The sequence below is a fragment of the Lactuca sativa genome, chromosome 7, assembly GCF_002870075.4.
Source record: "Lactuca sativa cultivar Salinas chromosome 7, Lsat_Salinas_v11, whole genome shotgun sequence".
Lineage (NCBI taxonomy): Eukaryota > Viridiplantae > Streptophyta > Magnoliopsida > Asterales > Asteraceae > Lactuca > Lactuca sativa.
Genome location: NC_056629.2, coordinates 49,625,568 through 49,639,301, shown reverse-complemented (window position 1 = coordinate 49,639,301; position 13,734 = coordinate 49,625,568).

The window sequence follows — 13,734 nt, the reverse complement described above, 5'->3', positions numbered from 1 at the left end:
GTGCTTGATCTGTAGGATGGTCAAGGCCAACCCTCAGAGGCCACATGGCAAGCTGCAACCTTTGGAGGTTCCCATGTCGAAGTGGGAATAGGTCACCATGAATTTTATCACCAAGTTGCCAAAGATTGTCAATGTTTTTGATACTATATGGGTCATCGTGGATCGTTTGACCAAGAATGCCCACTTTTTGGCCATCCGGGAGAGCTTTTTCGGCCAAAACGTTGGCCGATGTGTATGTGTGGGAGATCGTTGCTCGTCATGGGGTTCCAGTGTCCATTGTTTCATATTGAGATGTTTGGTTCACTTCTCGTTTCTGACAGAAGTTCCACGAGGAACTGGGCACAAGGCTACATTTCAGCACTGCTTATCACCCGCAGACTGATGGCTAGAGTGAGTGGACCATCCAGAAACTCAAGGATATGTTGTGGGCTTATGTCATAGATTTTAGTGGGAGTTGGGATTCCTACCTACCTCCTGGGGAGTTTTCTTACAACAGCAGCCATCACTCTAGCATTGGTGACCCACCTTTTGAGCTCTTGTATGGTCAGAGATGTCGTACCCTGGTATATTAGGGAGAGGTTGGTCACAGGGTTATGGCAGGACCGAAGCTTATGCAGCAGATCAGGCAAAGACTGTAGACAGCTCAGAGTTGGCAAAATATTTATTCCGACCAGCGTCGATCAGAGTTGAAATTCCAGGCCAACGATATGGTATTACTGAAGGTCTCGCCCTAGAAGGGTGTGATACGCTTCAGGAAGAGGGGGAAATTGCATCCTAGTTATATTGGACCTTTCCTTGTGACCGCTATGGTAGGCAGGGTGGCCTACCGGTTGGACTTGTCGAGTGACCTCGGTCAGATCCACAACACTTTCCATGTATCTCAGTTGCAGAAGTGTGTGTTGGACAATGAGATAGTAGTCCCCTTGGATGATATTCAGGTTGATGAGTGCCTGAATTATATTGAGAGGTTGGTGGCAATATTAGAGAGAAAAATAAATGTCTTGCACAACAAGGAGATACCTTTAGTAAAGGTTAAGTGGCAACATTGGAGAGGCTCTAAGTGGACCTCAGAGTCGGAGGCTGAGACACAAGAGCATTATCCTGAGATATTCGCCGCAACCGACTTCGAGGACGAATTCTAGTTCAAGTGGGGGAGAATTGTAACTTCCCAATGATGAGGTACTTCTAATTTTGACCCTATGTTTGAATAATATTGCATCTTGTCCCTTGGGATTGAAAAGGAATAGCAAAATGGCCCATAGTGGCAATATGGTGATTTTCCCAAGTGTAGTACGTTGAGCATACGTTGTATAAACTAGGCGTACTAAGGCGTGCCCTAGTATGCTAGACGTACACCTCGTATTCAGGGCGTACGTGAGGATTATGCAAGCACTAATTTTTAGGGTTTGGTCCATATTTAAACCTCATTATAGCCTCATATCTCATTTCTTCTTCAGTCACCCTCTGTGACAAATGACCCCAAGCAAACCTTAAGTGAAAGAGTGTATTTTGGAGCCCTTTGGAGTGTTTAGAAGTGTTCTCGAAGAAGAAGAGAGTGGTGAAAAGAGCTTGGATTATGGGAAACATCTTGGATATGGGATTTCCTTCTTGTTAGCAACCTTCAGGAGGTATAAAGTTTGCATCTTGATCACTCCATCTTGTATATCTATATTTTTCTTCCTTTAAGACGCTTATTGGTCCCAAAATGGTGATTCTTGAGCATGGCATGTTCTTGACCCAATAAGTCGTCCTTTCAGACATTGGGATGGGTCTTAAGTCATAAAAATGTGGTCTTGATGGTTAGTTTTGCTCCATGCATGCTATAGAAGGTCTTAATGCATTAAGATGTTGAGTTTTTGTGTGTTTAAGCACTTAATGGACATGCAAAGTCATAAAGTTGGAAAATTTATGACTCCTGAGAACATTTTAGCCTTTGATCTGTAACTTGAAGCATTAAGTCGAAGAAATAAGGGTTGAATGAGTTAAGAAGTTAGTAGTTGCATATGTTGGGCGTACTGCAGGGTACGTTGTGCGTACATAGATACGGTCCCAATGCCTCAGACGCTTGTACGCCCCGCATATGAGGCCGGAGCCAACTCGACCGAGTTGACTCGAATGTGTTGACTCGTTGACTTTGAATTTGACTTTTACCAAGGTTGACCAGGTTTGACTTAAGGGTATTTTGGGTATATTGAGAAATAGTGGAGTCTTGGTGTCTATCTGTTGAATAGGCGACCTGTAGAGTCGGTATTTGGAATAGTTTACCGTTCAACATTTCATCAGACTGTAAGGTGAGTATTCCTCATTGTACTGGTGGGTCGAAGGCACCAAGGTCGGCCCATTGGATTGAATGCCTTGTTACATGATTATATGTTATGATGCTGTACAGATTTGTTAGATCGGTATCCTAGTATATAGGATGTTAGCATACGGTAGTAATATGTAGATTTGTCTGTTGTATGTAGACTGGTTATATGTTTATCTTTTAGGTATATGTCAACATGTTATGGTTGGTTGGGTTGAGGCGGTCCTGTTTTGTGCTAAAGGCCAGGATATTCAGGGTGGTCCGGATAAACTGTAGCCCTACGAGGCGATCCACTCAAGCTGATGGCATGTCGAGCAGTCTAGATAGGTTGTATGTAACACCCCGAATTCATAAGACCAAGGAAGGAAAGGAAAACCCCCAAGTCAAGAGGTCTACTTGTCGAGTCCAGGGAGGAACTCGACGAGTAGCAGCGATTTCCCTGTCGCAGATTAAGTGGCCGACTCGGCGAGTCGGGGGACTAACTCGGTGAGTCTGGCCTGGGTTGGGAAACCCTAATTTCAGGACTTGGTGCCCTATTTAATCATCTTATTCTCATTTCCTCAGCCTCCTGGATGCTCTCTCAAGACCATAACGAAACCCTAGTGCCTTCCATGAGTTTGTGAGCCATTGGCATTTTTCAATGTTATGAAGCTTGAAGAAGAAGGTGAAGCCTTGGGGATATAAGAATATATTAATATATCTAGAAACCTCTTGCATTCTCCTCTATTTTTTGGTAAGAAAGCTTCCACCTTGATCATTATGCATGTAGATCTCTTCTTTGTCACTTTTGGGGGTTTTTGGTCCAAGAACCCTAGCATGAGAGGAATAGATGTCCCAAGGGCTTGTGTTTTCAGATCTAGCACCACTAAGGGTTGTTATGGCATAAAGGTGCAAGCTTTATGCCATAGGAATCCCCATGCAAGCATATGAAGTGTTCTTTTGGCCTTTTTAGCTCAAAAGGCCATGAATGGAGGAAAAGGCAGTAGCTTTGCATGGTTATGAGGTGGTTGAGTCCAGATCTATGTTTTGGATGCTTTGAGACCCTCAAAAATCATCTGAGTAGATTGGGACGTAGAGGGACTCGGCGAGTCAAACCGTTTTCTTGCCCCAAAACCCTTCTGTTAAAGGGTATGAGTTGAGTTGGTAAGGGACTCAGCCAATTTGGGTCCATAGTGAACATGAAGATCATCATACTCGACGAGTTCAAGGAGGAACTCGGTGAGTCTAAGGCAATCTCCTTAATTTATGAAGGTTGACTCAGCGAGTTTAAAGAGGAACTCAGCGAATCAGATGAAGGAGGGTCTCGATGTGTTAAAAGTGCACTCGACAAGTTCACGGAGAACTCGACGAGTAGGATCGAAGTCCATAGTTTTGTGTGAACTGTGGGACTCGACGAGTTGGTGGGTTAACTCGGTGAGTTGGTTCAGCTCGGAGCGTTGACTTTGACCTGGTTTGAATTTTGAGGGTATTGTGGTCTAAGTGTTGTTTTGGGTATTGATAGTTCGGGGAGTCGAAGGATCAGCAGTTCAAGAATTGCCAGATAGCAGTCAGAAGTGTTCATCTAGTCTTCAACAGTGTAAGGTGAGTCTCCTCACTGTGTGCATGGGTCTACGGCCACAATGCCGGCCCATTATGATTATGTTTATGTTTATGCTTATGTATAGAAGGAAGACCCGAGGGTTAGCCTTAGGCATTTATTGTTATATGTTCCAAGTTACGACGTGATGTCGGGCGAGGCCCGAGGAATGTTAGGATGCTAGAGGTCTTTGTGATTCTTGCATGTGTCGGTACGATAGGTTCCGGACCGAGGGTCCGATGTCGGGGTAAGCCCGAGGTATGTTAGATAATAGTATGTCTCCGGATCGGGGGTCTGATGTTGGGCCTGTTGGGTTTTGAGCAATCTAACACTTCCTAAGTGTGCATGCAACCCTAATAAACCTTGGATCTATGTTTGTCTAAATACATGCAAAATAATAATTTTCCAAGGTTCATAACCTATCTAACATGGCATGGGGTACTTTTAAACATAAAAGAATTAGATGAGATTACATACCTTTTGATGATGAGTTCAATTCCTAAGGAGTTTGAGGGCCAAGCACCAATAGTGTGAATGCCTCAAATGGAATCACAAATCACCACAAACTCTTGGAAAACTTTGAGAGAGTGTTTACACACATAGAAATCGGTCACACACAAACACACATACTCTAGTAACACTAGTCACATTAGTGGCCATTTCATGCAACATAAGCATGCTTATATAGTGTACATGATTAGGGTGAAACCCTAATAACCCATGACTTTTCCTTTCCCAAGGATCCATGGGTTAAAATCTCCATGGATCATCCATGGACTTCCATATAAGCCTAGCCCATTAACAAATGAGTGTTAGCCCACACCATATAAAAAAAATAACCCACAATTTAATTAGTCTTCCTTTTAATCTCTAAATTAATTCATAATTAATTTAAGACTAAGACTAATTAAATAACATAACTTCATATTAATATATTATAACTTATAATATATTAATAAACATATGTGTATAACTCTCATAAAATTATCCATAAATAGTTTGGATGAAATGCAACCCAAATGGACCATGTCGGGTCGGGTCAAGTATATACCAAATAAGTTATGGACTTAGACACCTTATCCAACAGACTCCCACTTGGATAAGTCTAATAACTATATTTGCGTATGTTACTTCAGGAACCAACCAGCAATCGTAGCTCTCGAAAACTCTGTTGAACTATGAAGCGCCATTTTATAGATAAATGATCATATAATCCTCTGTTCTCATGATATCATCCGGACAAATACATGGAACAACGTCGTACTTATTGTCCAGCAGTTTGTTTCCCGATTTTCGATTTGTTTGACAAAGAACTTAATCGAACACATCAATCTAGTTCTGACCGGTTGGTACATAGGTCACAACAAAATCATCGAGGGGCCCAGATATCGCTTCTATTTCTAGAAGAAACAGATAAACTTCGACTCATATGCTTGTTCTACTACTTGTTGAATTGTACACAAAGGCACGTTTTATAACATCAAGTTACTGATGCGTTTACATGCAATCAATGCACAACCAACTCATAGGTAACAACTCATATCTCTAGGTTTGAAGATTTATATAATATTACCGTCTCACGATCACTCGAGATAAATTCCATGAAGTGATACAAGTGAGTGTGGGTTTATTCCAATACTCATAACTTATGAGCACTCATGAATGTTGTAGCAACCATTGCTATGACAAAACCCATTTAGCCATCTACAAACTCGATTCATGACAGTCTTGATTCATACCTACTTCCAACATATGAACGACTGTGGAGTGTTTAAATAACTTAGTCATTCGGAAAGAATAACCTAGCTATTTTGGAAGTCAAAACATGCAAAGTGAAACACAATAATAATCGAATCCAATATGGTCTCAGAACCCTTTTGAATATAAATAGAACCACCTTTTATTTATCACCATATTGATTACACATTATTCATTGTATAATGTTTCAAACAATCAACTTAAGACTTGAATAAAAACAACAGTCGTCCCATGCTCCTAGTATGTACACTTTGTTTTTCTAAACAATAGTTATGCCATACTCCAAGTATGCATACTATGTTTGTCTATGATCCTTACATTGTAATGTAGATCAATTGAACATGATTCCAATGATACTCATTTCACAATCCCAAATCCTTATTGTAAATGTGAGAATCCCTGATTCCTATCATTTACCAAAAAAATCTGTTAGATTTTAAACTTTTATGGAATGTTCCTCTTGTAATGATTATTCACAAAGTCACCAGAGTATTCCAAAGAAGGTCAACTTCTATGGAACGGAAGTCTCATATTCAAAGTACATTGCTTTGAACATCCTTCTTGCATTAAGGTTTTCTAATCTTACATAGATTGAATAACTTCCACCTATGGAGACATTTCCATAGTCCCATTTTGACTATCACTTCCGAACAAGAGTTACTTCTTTTCAGAATATGTCAATATGGTCCTTTCCGACAACTTACATCATACTTCCAACTGTCCCTGAGCAACCAATCTTTGGCGAACCTCAGATTTGTCCTCGACAATTGCTTAATCACTTTAGTCATATCCAGTTCTAGACTTTTCCCTTCTCAATGCCTTAAGCATTTTGGAAAATTTAGAAAAGATGAATATTATAGCACATGCAATCGATCCTATATCCGAAGCATATGGGACACGATTCATGATGTTTGACATAAAGACATGATGCTAGACAAGTCTTTTGCTACAATATTTTTTATTTGCCATGTTTTCAAAATTTAACTATGAAGAGGGATGCCGTAATCATAATCAAATTTTGAAAATGCAATATATATAGAATTTCTTCAAGTTGAACCATTCCAACATAAAATTCATATATATACTCTTGACTAAAGATGATTAAAATCTCAATCTAAGCTTTAGAATTGAAATGAAGTATAATTTCCTCTCCCTTAATTATAGCAAAACAACTTTTCAACCCCTGAAACTTCACGAATTGAAACTTTTGTTTTCTATAATTAACATTGCTAACTTGCAACACTAAACGTAATAATCATGCTCCCACTAACATGATGATTATCAGCATAACACTTATGCTCCCACTAGCTCTGACATATTTCTAGAAATTTGTTGGACTTCTGAAATTTAGATTCATACACCCTTTCTTAGATAGCTCACATGTGTGTCTAAACAATTTTTAGAACTATGAAAAGGGATGTCGTAATCATAGTCTCAATTGCTTAGGCATTTGCCATTTCTCACAAGTCCATGTTAGTGTGCCGGTTAACCACACGCGCTCCACTAACAACTTTTGAAAATGCAAATAACACAATTGATATCTACATAAAATCTACTTAGTGAAAGCGTTCCCTCACCATCATTTTCATGAATCGGAGAGAAACCTTATGACACTTAGATTTTATAGTGTATGAGTGAATTTGTCAAAACCATAACCACAACATAAGGTTAGTGACAAATTCAGCCTTACATGGATTAAACTTGCTCAGTCTTAGTTTCTTGTCACCTTGGTAGTACAAGGCCCACCAATGCTTCCAAGTTGAACTCTGATAACTCACATGCAAATTCAACTTATTTGAAGTAGGTACAGAAATAAGAGTTATGTCAACACGATAGGTTGCAAACCTTAAGTTGTGTGCTAGTGATAAATTACAGGTTTTACTCTTGATTAACTCTTGAAACTCTTTCAGGATCTTTAAGGCTCCCACTGTCCCCTTGACATATAAGTTTCCCCAGTCAAGAACCATTCCTTGACAAAACAAATATTCAAGGGATAGTGCGGATTCTTATCAAGACTAACACTTCACACAATTGGTCTTAGTTGGTGTTTGTCTCATCCAAGACATCACAACTTACCAATATCAAATGTACAAGAGTAGAAAACATTTTACTCTTACATTTGACTAGTGTTAATAAATCTTCCTTTATGTCACTCAAAGTTACAATCTTGGAGTATGACTCTAAGAATTGTTTTGGAACGAAGTATGACTCATCTTCTCGATCTTAACCAATCCAACAATTCATGACCTCTCTTCTTAGCCATAACAATGCACTAAGACGTCCTTAGAGTATGAATTTGTGATATGGTTTCATAATCATTAAGATGATCATGAAATACGATACTAAAGTACTCTCCCATCCTTTCAGATTTGAGAAACTTTTATCTTTCTGCCTAATTTGATTCTTCTCATTTGTTTTGTCATATATTGTAACCTTTCCAATGTTACAAAATTATACTTAACCTTATAAGTATAATCATATTTACTAATCTTTAGTAAATCATGACAAATCAATCTTTGTGGTGGACCTTGACCAGCGCACACCCAGTGTACCTAATTCCTTAGTCCTTCAATTGACTCACATATACATGTGATCAAAGAATTAGTCTTAATTTTCAAAGATGAAAATTCTCATTCATCATACAATACAACTTGTATGATTCCAAGTTTCTGTCCAATTGAAACTTGGGTGATGAAAAACTTTCTTCATTTGGTAAATTCAGACACTACCACAAATGAAAGAATCAAATCCATTTTCCAATATTGCTATTATTGGAAACATATAAGCAACAATTTTCCACAGATGCCATTGTAAGGATATTTTTAAAATAAATAAACTTAAAACCCTTTTTTTTCTTTTATTTTAAAACTTTGCGGAAAAACTTATCCTTACAATCCACATGAAAACCTTGTTGTTATCTATTCATAAGCAATATATTATAACTCTTAAGCAACAGCTCAAAATTCTGATTGTCGAACCATGCGATCGAAAACCCACCTTTGCAATCAGAATCAACATATACTTACTTTAAGCTTCCTATATTTTCTTTGATTCTTAAAACATCAGCATGTAACCCATTCACATTATGTAATAAGAATCTCCAAATAGGAACTTAATAGAGTTAGAGAGTGGACTTTACCCGAGTAGAGTCAAACCTCTTGACTTGATCAACCTTATGACCTTTCAGGTGAATAGGGCAGCTTCGCAACCAATGCCCCTTCCTTTGGCAACAAAACACATGGACCCTTTGGTAATGGCACATGAGACTATCTCAGACTTAGCCTTTCTCTTTACCATTTGGTCAACCGAGTTGACTATGGCCGATCCCTTTCCATTGGGAAGAGAAATGCTCTTCTAGATATCCAATGCTACCATTGTCAATGTCCATTTAAGACTTGGGAAGTTGTTCTTTCAATCAAATTTGCTTTACTGGTGTTCCAAATCATTGCTGATTCCACAACACCAAGCAAATAGATAACATCATTAAGGGTCATGTCATAGTCTGTCTCATAGTAGTCCCAAAGAGACTCACTATGTTACTAAGAAAGTGATTGAACATCCAACTTTCACGAGACTTTGACACCCAACTCTCCCAGCTTGTCAATATGTGACTTTATCTCCAAGATGTGAGCACACATAGACTATGCTTGCCAATAGGGATTGAGTGACTTTAAACTTTTCAAGAACTTGTGGGTGAAGGAGAATAATTGGAGGAGGTGGAGGAAGTGAAGCATGATGTTGAGGGACACCATCTTCAAGAGATTTGGGAAGATCATAGTTGTCTGAACCAGACATCTATAATGGGAGAAAATCAAGTTAGTTGATTCAAAGTCCTTAATATAACACCCAATATGAAATATTAAGGCTAGGACCCAACACAATATTTTATAATTTGGAAGAGGGATGCCGTAATCCAAGCTATAAAATATTTGAAGGTAGGCGAATGACGATTCACCAATTTCCACCATGAAAAACGAAATAATTTATTCGGTTTTAATTGGATTTGAAATTTCTAGATCTTTTGAGATTCATTGAACTTTTCAATGGCATGTTTCAATCTCGAGTGTGCCCTCTCAAATTTTGTGACTGGGATGCCGAGGATCACAAAACAAGGTGTGAATAACCATACCAATTCACTTGGTACCCTTAATATTATCACCTAATCAATGTGCCGGTTAACCACACACGCTCCATTGATCTATGACAAACATTAAGTCACCCTTCATGATCCTTACTAGTCCAAGTTAGTGTGCCGGTTAACCACACACGCTCCACCAACGACTTGGTAAGGTACAAAGTGTGAATTCCATGGGCTAACACCAAATTCACATTTTTCCTAAAGTAACTAAGATTGGGAATTAAATAAAAAATATTTAGTTACTTTATAATAATCATTATACTTTTAATGAGAATTTAAAGTCAATGTCCTACCCGTTCGGCTAACGACCCTCCACCAGTCAAGCAAGCGGTGGGTGAGAGTGGACACCCATTAAGTCGCCATTTTATAGGCAACAACCTTATACCCACCTTATAAACCGGCTTCGTGAATGAGGCCTACTAACGGTAAAACGACTTGTTCTTATACATATATATAATAATTAACCATTAATGTTATAAATAGTATAAGTGTTGAATTTTAACTTTTAAAACTCTAAGTGTTGGAATTAAAGTTTATTAAAGTGTGTGAAACTTTACAAATTCCAAAACTTGAGGGCAAGTTTTGAAACTATTCAAAACTAATTAATTCCATGATTTATGTGTTTAAAGTAGTTTTAATCCAAAAACTCTTCAAGTTCCAAAACTTGAGGACAAGTTATGGAAGACTTTAAACTAATAAAAGAATTACTTTTCTTTATTTTTATAACTTATGGAATTAATTAAGGTTACACTTTATTTATATATTTATTAATGAAGTGACTCTTGAACCTCCATAACTTAAGGACAAGACTCTTCATCTTTTGTAACCATCCAAGACTTTTCATTTCATAACTTATGAATTAAAGGTTCATAAAAATGAAGACTCTTCATTTTCATGTAACTTATGTGTTTTAAGTGTGTGTTAAATAAAAGTGACCTTTGGATATCCATAACTTGAGGACAAATTATGGTCTCCATTAAAACACATAAATGATCAAGAATTAATTCTAAACAATTCAGCAAATAATTCCTATCATCTTCTAAATTCATAAGAACATGAACATGATCATCAAAATTTCAAGAATTATATGAACACATAAAATCATGGAATTTTGATTATAACTTTGAAATTGGTCCACCATCATCATTACCACATCAAAAACAGGTTTTATGAGTCCAAAACAGTTTAAGGTAATGATTCTAGACCAATTCCAGCACCAAAACTCGAAGATATGCTGTCTGGGGGTCCAACTCGTCTAGTGCATGAACCAACTCACCGAGTTGGATGAGTTTTGCCTTGGACTCGTCGAGTCCCTTCATGGACTCGGCGAGTCAGCTGTGCAGACAGCATAAAATCTTCGATTTTTAGCAATTTGCATCAAGTATTCAAACAAGCAAGCCTAGGCTCTGATACCACTGTTGGGTTTTGAGCAATCTAACACTTCCTAAGTGTGCATGCAACCCTAATAAACCTTGGATCTATGTTTGTCTAAATACATGAAAAATAATAATTTTCCAAGGTTCATAACCTATCTAACATGGCATGTGTCACACCCCCGAACCAGACGGCGGAAACGTCCGGGGGCTGTAGTGACTCAATTGAATACCATAACATTGAATATATATGAAACAAAACAACATTCGTCACCATTCATCAACATAATACAACCAGTAGTGTTTACATGTCATACATTGTTTGAGATATTACATTTCCAAAAATTAATATTGTTTGGTTCATTCAAAAATAAACTGCAACCGTCACTGAGCATGATTTCCCTTGATTCACTGGTTTCCTGAGAATACAAGTATTTTGAAAAACGTCAACATATGAAATGTTGGTGAGTTCATAAGTAGTGTTTGAAATCGAATGTTTATATTGTTTGAAAAACCACCAGAAAATCCGATATTTTCTGAAAAGAGAAGCTTTCAAAAACGTTTGTGAAGATCCATAGGTATGCTTGTTTGTTTCTATACTTGCAAAATAAGTTGTTCATTTAAGATGTATGCGTTTAAAATCTGTATGTGATAAAAACCCTAGGGAAACCCGATGTTCCCCTAGTTCTTTTGAAATCCATTGAGTTGCGTTGAAACCATTACAAAATAGTAGTATCGGTCCCAAGCGACGTTGGAAGGTTCTCGAGCATTGATTATTTACTACAAACCCGCATTACACAAATGCCCGGTTTATAGATATACCAACGATTCCCGAAGGCGTCGTCAGTACTAATCACGTTATCCAATCGCCCGGACTATGAGTGGTCCCACATCCGAAGAGAATGAGGTCACGAAGACCCCGGTAACTCTATTAACCGGCTGGGAAAAATGTGTGCGAGGGGTCCCCGACCCGCCTCGTAAAATGTGTAGACTCTTCTAGCAATACCATGGCCCTTGGGGTCCAATGATACAAGCCATTGAAAGTCACCCTACGTTGTGCCAAGTTGGTAAAACTCAACACTTCGTAGAAAAAAAAATGTCTTCGGGCCTTAAGATCAGGTCATTGGGCTAGCTAGGCCCAACAAACAAGATTTTACACTTTTGGGGCCCGAAGATGGTGCGTAGACGTCTGTGCACACTCGCATGTATGTGTATTACCAATCGTTATTTGTATGTATCAAAGAGTTAGTAGTTGTAGATTTCCATTGGCTCGAGACCGAGCCAATTCGTTTAGCAACGACTTTTGGTATTGTAATGAGTTGTATTTCGTTGATAGTTGAGGTGTCATTATTTGATCACATTGTACATAATGAATCAGCCTTGAAATATTTCTGTTTTCAGCCCCTCATTATTTGTAAAATTTACATTTTCAACCCTTTTATTTAAATATTTCCCGGTTTGGTCCTTGAACTATTTTTCTTGACATTTTAACACCAAAAATTATTGAAATTAATATTTTCCAGCATATTTTTCAAAGAAAACAGTTTAAGTCCCTGAAAATGCAGTTTTTCTCGGTTTTAGCCCATCTTTTCGCAATTTTGACAATTTTGGCCCAAAATGGAAAATTTTTGCAACTTTGGTCCTTTTTAAATTTAAAAAGCATTTTAAACCTTTGAAAAGGATTTGGAACACTTATAGTCCACTGTTTTACAGAAAGTTACAGTTTTGGCCCTCCAAAACAGAAAAATTCGCATATTGGGCCTTATTGGGCCGAAATTTGCATTTTTAGCCCAATAGGCTTGAAATTTATGTTTTAAATCCACTAATTGAATAGAATTCCAGAAATAGCTTTATTGAAACTGTTTTGACACATTTCAACCATCAGAATCTGTAAAATGTCATTTTGGGCCCTTAATTTTGTATTTTTCACATTTTTGGCCCAAAATATGTGTTTTTAGCTTAAAGAAAATTGTTGCTAACCACTTGGCTATTTATCTAGTACCACTTATTATGTAGGAACATATTTGAAGCTAATATCATAAAACATGAGTTATATCTCGGTTTTGAGGGGTTTAATGGCTAGATCCAACATTAAAACACATATAAGCATACATATAAGCATGGAAAGCATACAAGGCATACAAATACATATAGATCTACACTTTCACTTGTATTCCCCCCCACAAAAACTCTTTAAAACAGAAAATAGGGGTATGAATCTCACCTTGGGGTGTTGGTTCGGTTTTTGCAATGAAAATGGAAGGAAAAATGAAGTGTTTTTGGCCTTGGCTCCCTTTGGTGAAGATCTTGAGTTTGAGATGGTTTGAGGATGCTAGATCACGATTTTTGTATAGATTAGGGGAGGATTTTGATAACAAAAGAATTTAAACCATAGATCTATGCATAATCTTACCTTAGGAGATGATTTACTTGCAAAAATCCCTTTGGAAAGCCTCTAAATTTCGAGATCTTTGGAGAGGGGAAGGAGAGAGCTTCTTGAGAGAATTTTTGAGAGAATTTTGTGAGATGTGTGTGTGTGTTGGTTATCCTCGGCCGAAACAAGAAGGGAGAGGGAGAGAGAGAA